This window comes from Olea europaea, chromosome 7 (genome assembly GCF_002742605.1).
Source record: "Olea europaea var. sylvestris chromosome 7, O_europaea_v1, whole genome shotgun sequence".
NCBI lineage: Eukaryota > Viridiplantae > Streptophyta > Magnoliopsida > Lamiales > Oleaceae > Olea > Olea europaea.
The window spans coordinates 3241546-3249904 of NC_036243.1; positions in this window are offsets into that span (position 1 = coordinate 3241546).

Genomic DNA, 8359 nt, shown 5'->3' on the forward strand with positions numbered 1-8359 from the left:
GCATGATTGTCATTTTACTAATAAATTTACTATTTACAACACTCCTTCTTGAATGACATTACAAAATATCTACCTCATTAAAATATTGTCAAGAAATTCAGTAAGAAAAAACTTGATAGAAGGAAAAAGAGTACACATACTTTCTCTGATTTTGATTCTTATATCAATCAATTCATATCTTCTACGTTAATATTTTCAATATTTCAATTTCTGGAAAAATGTCTCATGTTATCTGGTTTAGTTTTCAAATAATATCGTCTTCATGTGAGATATTTATTCATTTTTGATGACTGTAGTAACACGTTGATATGGAAAATAGCTCTTGTTGATCTTTTCGAAAGTCTTATACATACATGAGTATTATTTTAAGGGTAAATATCTTGTACGTCTTGTTAAAATTTATTTAAAAAATCCCGATGAAGGAAAAAGAGTACATTTATTCTTTTATGTATGATGCAAAATTTGTCTCGTTAACAACTTTGCCAGGAAAATCCAATAGAACAAAACCCTGGTCAAGAAAATGATAAAATCAATTGAATTTTATGCTTCAGACATAAAATCTTTCAAGATAACATTAATAACCATGTCAGATGAGTTGATTATAATCAAATATATTATATGACCATCAATTTTCATGTATTTTCAAATTAATAAAATAGAGACTTGTGATTACATCCATTATGATCGTTGTGAAGTTTACTATGTTGAGAGTCATGCATTATAACTTACGACTTTATTTTTCTCATTTCCTTTTAGTATAAGTACCTTTAAATTTTTGGATTGCTGGTCCAAAAAAATCAGATTTCTTTAGTAAATTTTATTTAGGGTTGCTTCTCTTTTTATTTGACCAATTATTACTTCGACCGAAATATTTTGATGCATTTATTTCAGTTCGTCATTATATGATGTAGTACATCATATGGAAAAGTGTTCTGGACTACTTTTTCCTTTTCAATTTAATTCTTTTTCACAACGACATAAATGATTGAAATATTTCAGCTTTCAATATATTAGGTACGTAAACCTCTTATGAATTTTTATAATTTGTTAGGTATAATTCATTAAAAATATATACCTCTTTAATGAGACTATCTTTGTTAATTGCTACATTTTCGTTTGGAGATTTTTATATTAGAATTGAATGTATTTACATTTCATATGTGTCATAGATATATCAAATATAATATTAACTAATTATCCTCCAGGATGTTATTTCGAGTTTGAGCATTTGAAGCTGGTGTATTACATATTGTTGATCTCTTTGATCAATAAAATACATTTAAGTGAATCATCATTCAAACTTCTGGTTCGAAATTTCTTTTGCGAGGATATAATGATGCATTTGTATATTACTTTTAGCTTTTTAATTCCCATCTCTAATGTTGAGGAAATTGTCCAATTAAATTGACAATCAGCAGATTGCTTTATTAAATATTGCCCATTTGAGATAAGGGTTAGAAATATGAATTTCTTCTCAGCATTCTTTACTTTTTATTTTAGTGCAATGTGGTGGATTAATTGTACATCAAATAATTTAATGAAGAAATTATACTTTGACTATAAGCTAATTATAATGGGGAGAATTATGATATTGACATGATGCGTATTAGCATTTTCCAAACAAAAATGTGAAGAACTTTGCTTTCAATTAATTGGAGGCGTTTAACAAACAATAGTGTTAAATCATTTTTCGACATCCTAACTAAATCTTATTAAAATGTTGATATTTAATATCACTAGCATTAATAAGACAAATTTTGATCGTATAATCTGAAAATTTTGTTCACAATTAAATATTTGAGCAGTAATTTTGCAAACTTCAGGTTTTGAACACCATGCAGTCATCTAGTATATATATTAAATCTATTAGACACAAATACTATTTCGATGGTCAACGTGAAGAATAATGGAATCCATTTATCATCATAATTAATTTTCAGAAATATAGGGAATTCACTCTATATTTTAGCTAGTGACGTTTAATGATCAGTTTTTCGATAAAAAGAACAAATAACATATAGAAATTTATTAAATTGAAAATTCTTCAGGTTCTTCATTAAATGTTAATTTGAATTCTCACTTTGAATCATTATTAATTCAATAATGGTCCATCTGGACATGGTAATAATAAAGTATTAGAGTTATTAAACTTGTGATTCAATGGTCTATTTGTCATTTGGATAACTATTCAATAAAACAAAAGCCATATTTAATTCTCTAAAAAATATTAATTATGATATATTCATATAAGAGTCAATGTTCATATGACATGAGTTGTATGTTTTCCTTCAGAGATAAACATTAATTCAAAATTATATATTCTTCAAAACATGTTCTACTTCGAAAATCATATTATATTTGATTATTACTTTTTCAATAGCAATAGTCAAAATTCTTTTGAAATATTAAATTCATAGGATCATGATCTTCAAAGAAAGTAATACTCTTCCAGAATATTTAAATTGTAATGTCATGCTTTCCTTTAGCGATAAATTAATATTATTTTTAAATATCAATAAAATTAAAAAATTATTTCACTATAAAAATTACGACCCAGTATTGAGTTATTTAATTTGTGTTTTCTTCAGGAACACAATGAGATATGACTCTTCGAAATGTGTGCTACTTCGAGAATAAGTCATGTTTTATTATTGCTTCTTTAACAGCAATAAACCAATATTTTTCAGGAATATTGAAAATTATAATTCATACTCTTCAGAAGCAAACACATAATATTATAATAAATTATTTAAGAATTTACTTTTTAGGATTAAAAATAGAATTTACGTTATATCATATTTATTATGCTCTTCGAGAACAAGTAAAATTTAACTAAAATATTTTTAAATAGTAATGTGCTACTTCAGGATCAACAATATTATACAATGGGAACATAATAATTAATTGAACTATAATTAATCGATCAATAAATAAGAAGAAAGAAAAAAAATTTAATGGATAATTGGATAAATATTTTTTTTTTACCAGATTTTAGACCATACAAATCTCTCAAAGCAATTAGGAAAATTGCAGTAGCAGTCCCTAACCATTTCATTTTTGTAGACTTTATAATAATCTTCATTTTTTGCCAGCGGAGGTTTTTAACCTTTTATAAATATGCACCCAAGAGCCATTTAAACGAAAATCGTCCAAAACACCGTTAGTTGATCGAAAAAAATTAAGGAATCAACATCCAATAAAATCATCCAAAACACCATCCAAAAACATCGTCCAAAAAGATATCAACATTCAATAAAACTGTTGTGATAGCAAATAGTTCAAGGAATTTTTCTTGGTTACCTGACGGTGTTTTGGACGGTTTTCGTCTAGATAAATTTCAGGTGCATATTTATGAAATGTTAGAGACCTTCACTAGCACAAAATGAAGGTTAGAGTAAAGTCTGTAAAATAACGAAAAAGTTGGAGATCGTTGCTGCAATTTTTTCAAGCAATTATAACAATATAATCAAAATGCATATTCCGTCCAAACCACCTAATACATGACATGTACTAGCATGTTTTCCCAAATTATATCTCTAGGCTCAAGGTCGTGGCATGTATTCGAATTTGCTGTCAATGCCACCATCTCATTCACATCACTTCGGTCTGCCTCTTGAAAAAATTATTTTATAATGCCTTCGTAATTATTAAAAAGTATTGATGACTTGGAGGCCACTTTGTAATCATTATGGGATGTGAAAGAAACGTGCATGCAGAAGAAATTTTGAGCAATCGTATTGATAACATATTATAAAAAAAAAAAAAAAGAATAAAAGTCAATAAATTTGTGTATATTTTATAGAGAACAAAATCCCCATACTTATACAGAAGAATTAAAAATATACAATGATAATAATTTTTGAAACTATAGAGTCGCAATTGTCATTCGCTAATAAATTTACTATTTACAAACTAAGTCTAAAATTAATATTTAGGTTAACTATATAATCCCTTTGTATCCCGTTGAATTAACATTTGGGCCTTGTTTGGCACCCATTTTTATCAAAATGTATTTTTCTCCCTCTTCTTTTCAACCACACATTCTTTATTAAAATAATATTACACGTAAATCAAAAAAATTTTCTTATTTTTCAACCACACATTTCCCATCAATTTACTATTCAAAAATTCATTTTCACATAAAAATTCCTACCATACACCCTCTTACCCTCTTGATGTGATTTCTCATTGTAAACAGTAGAAGAACCATTTAAAAATTGACATTGTAAAAGTAAATTGTCAGATCATTTATAATTCAAAGAAGTCATTGAAAGATTGAAGTTCCAAAATACCCCTATTCTTCAAATTTAATTTACAAAAATGACCCTCTCAATTGGGGCCAACACACTTACCAAAGTCATCAATCAATTATTTTTAAATCACACCTGACGAAGATTAACTTGTTGGTCCCACAATGGTAGCAAAAAAAGTAGTCCAATTTCATTATAAAGGGGCTCGAAAAGCAGTGGAGAATAATTAGTTTACCTTAAAAAAAATAATAATAATAAATAAATAAATCAACTTCTTATAATTCTTCACAAAATGTTTACTTTTTAATGAATGTGCCAAAACACATTTTCAATCACGTTTCTTGCTCAAATATTCAATATTGCTCTCTTAATTATATCCACTTCTTATAATTCTTCACAAAATATGTACTTTTTAATGGAAGTGCTAAGATACCTTTTCAATCACATTTCTTGCTCAAACATTCAATATTACTCTCTAAATTATATTTTTTTCTTGAGCAGTTAGTACAAAACGTTCTCATCATTTGTATTCATTGCACAAATAATTCCTATTGTTTCAAATTCAACATTTACACCGTCATTTATCATTTTTTTCTTTTTGTGAAGTTGATCATTTTTGTCTCATTCTATTAATTCATTTAGTCAAACAAATAACAACAAATATGATCATGGAGGAAAATCCCTTCAAATGATCAAAAATCTCTAAGCAAGCTTGCCAATAAAGTCCACTAGAAAAGCTAACGTAGAATTAATCTATTCATTGCTAAACTTTGGCTGACTCTGACCATCTAATTTATAAATCACCAAGGAACTACTTTGGTTGTGTGACCTACACTTCCCAGCAACTTTAGACTGCTTTTCTTTTCTGTGTAAATTATTAAGAACAAACTCGTTTTGGAGTGTTGGAACTCTAAATGCCTCTTCTCTATCTTTAGAACTCTGAAGGCATATAGGTGATAAGAATTTTTGGTGTTTGATCAAGGATCTTTTTGTGTTTTGATCCGCGGTTGAGGTAAGAGATATATGGATATATAATTGATCTTCAAACGATGTTCTCTTGATTGAATGTAAGGCTCAACCAATAATAATATGTTTGGGATTAATTTATGAATCAATGATTTTGGGATTGAATCAAGAAATTAATGGATTGTATTTTGGATCTTTAATGATTCAACACATTTTGGGACGGAGTATGGCATGTATATTCATAATGGGCAGCGTTTGAGTTGAAATAGAATTGGAAAATACAGTTAAAATCGAATCAAGTCAGCGCTGCGCCTGGTGCCTAACGAGCCAAAATTTGGTGAAATTATAAGTTAATCAGAGAGATAATTAATTACTTTCGTGACTTCATTGCTACATAAAATATGTCCCGACGACGCAGCTGGACATTTGATTAATGCATATAAGATCAGAAAAATTGAATAGATTACCTTTTAGGCTACACCAGCAACCAGATAAACAAAATATGAATCAGTCAAGTAAATTATTTTTTGTAGTTTAGTTTAATTCATTCCAATCACGGGGGCTGACATTTGATTAATTAGTCTAATTCAATATTTTTTAGGCCACATAAAACAAAAGCAACTTTGAGGAGCCCTGTTTGATAATTATTAAAAAGAGAAAAAATAAGAGTGCGGTTGGTTTAGTTTTTCATTTTTCATTTTCGGTTTCAAAATGATTTTTAGTTTTCTCCGAAAACGGCGCGTTTTGGGTGTTTTCCGCGTTTTGGAAATTTATAACTGAAAACGCTCAAAATGATAAAAAGTCGTTTTGCGTTTTCAGTTATAAATTTTAACTCGTTTTCGAAAATGCATCTTTCGAAAATGGCGGAACAAATGCGTTTTCCATATTTTCAAAAACGGAAAACGAAAAATGGCCTGAAAACGCCAAACCAACCGTAGCCTAAGTTCTTGAGTAGTGTTTTTTTATGAGAATGTGTTGTTAAAATCTAGGAAAAAATTTCGAGTTTACATTCAGAATATTTTATGGGATAATTAGGCTCAATACTTAAAAAAAATAAAATGAAGTACTTAGAATAATACACTTAAACCTAATTATGTATTTCATCTCCTTATTAATTACAGTCAAATTCATCAAAACCAGGCAGAAACTCCTCTCCAATCTCAAAGGGATAATTCCTCATCTCAGAAAATGGATTTCCCAATACTCGAGGTCGGGATTCTTGGTGGAACTGGTGCGATCAGTGCCGATTTCTATAGAGGATCCGTTCAAGAATTCTTTCAAAAACTAGCTGGATTTAAAATAATTAATGAATCGTATGAATGGTTGAGAAAAAAAAAACTGCACGTTTAAGCCTGTGCTTAAGGATTGGCAATCTATATTTAGAGTTGGACCATTGGAAGTTGGGATTCTTCCCCTTATGTGGATAGATATGGTACAAGACAGTGTGCAACACACCTTTTGAGCTATGCAAACCCTTAAGTATGTTAGTGTGCAGAGGCTTCTACTAGCATCTAAATCTTCGTTTGTAGTGGATGAATCGGTTATTGTAAGGTATTTTAAGACATGGCATGGTCGTACCACCACATCCTGGTGGAGAAGGATGAGATACTAGTCATATCGGAACTCAAATTGCTGCTGTTGATACTATTTTTGAGTGACATTGGATCAAGGCTTGAACTTTCGTTTGTTAGGGATACTTGTGGCACAACACTTGCGACACGACCTGTCCCGAATCACCCTAATGGACCCAAAACGTGACGTGCGCCGATAATAGATGCTGACTAGATGTCAAATCTATCACTAAGGCTGACTATGAGTTATTTCAAAAAAATGCAAACAAATGAAATGCTTATATAAAATATAATGCAATGGGCCCAAAATATTTACTTCGTGCTTCATCAATATGAGTTATAATACTCAACATGTCACGTGACTCTTATTTCGAAATCATTAGGCTCTTCCAGCTAAGAAGGATTAATTTCCACCTGTAGGAAAAATCGTGGAAAAATATATTAGTTGATAACTCAATGAGTGGAGTAGTTCGAAAATAATTATACTTTTTCAATTTTACATTTCTATCGAAAATCGAGTTCATATCATTTAATAATTCACAAAATAATATGATGTAATTATAACCAAAAGTGAAATATTCACATAAGGTCGTAAAATATCATCTCAAAATCATAATATGAATATTAGCTGATAATCACGCTATAATCTCATCACATCAAACGTGCTGAAAAATCCACAAAAAATGTACCCTCTGATTGAAATAGAAAATCCGTCCATCGGGCTAAGAACTTTCGCTACAGGCCGTTGGCCCCCTCCGTGAACGAAAGTTTGTCTCAAAAACCTCTAATAATCAATTCTAGAACACGGTCAAAATCCCTTTGTGAACTATATGCACACGATCAAGACCAATATCAGGTCAAGACCCTCCGTGTAGAATAGAACACGGCCAAGACCCCTCTATGAACTAGAAGAAGTATATAATCATGAGTACTTTTCTGGTCGATCTCAATATTGCATGTCTCACATACCAAACAAATCTCAATATCACATGTCTTACATACCAAGTCACAAATATGTCATAAATAATCTTTAATATTCTATATGTATCATAATAAAGAGATTTTCATAATAACCATATAATTCGAACACATAATTACACATACTTTGACAATATACTTAATTTATAAATATTTAAAAAATATTTATATTTTTCCACTCACAGTACTATGTTCGCAAAATCAACCTGGTTATGTTAGTATCGTCGCTTGAAATACGATATAATTTTTAAATAAACAGTTAATTATTTTAAGAAATTTTAATAGTTAAATAGGCAATGCCCAAACTTAATCATTTCACGTTTGGACAATTTCTACAGTCTCTTTAATAACTAAAACTAGTTTTCTTTCATTTTATTCAATTTCATAATTTATTATATGTAACCCCTTCAATGAAATTGAATTTAATCTAATAATCTAACAACTATAAAATCAAACATAACTTGACAATAAGTAACTTTTTACTTACCTTTCAAAATTGAGGGATTCAAGACTAATAATGTAAACCACTTAATTCCTAACAAGTTGGCAAAAATTTTCTATTTTTTTTTTCTTCTTCTTCCACCCCCCCCCCCC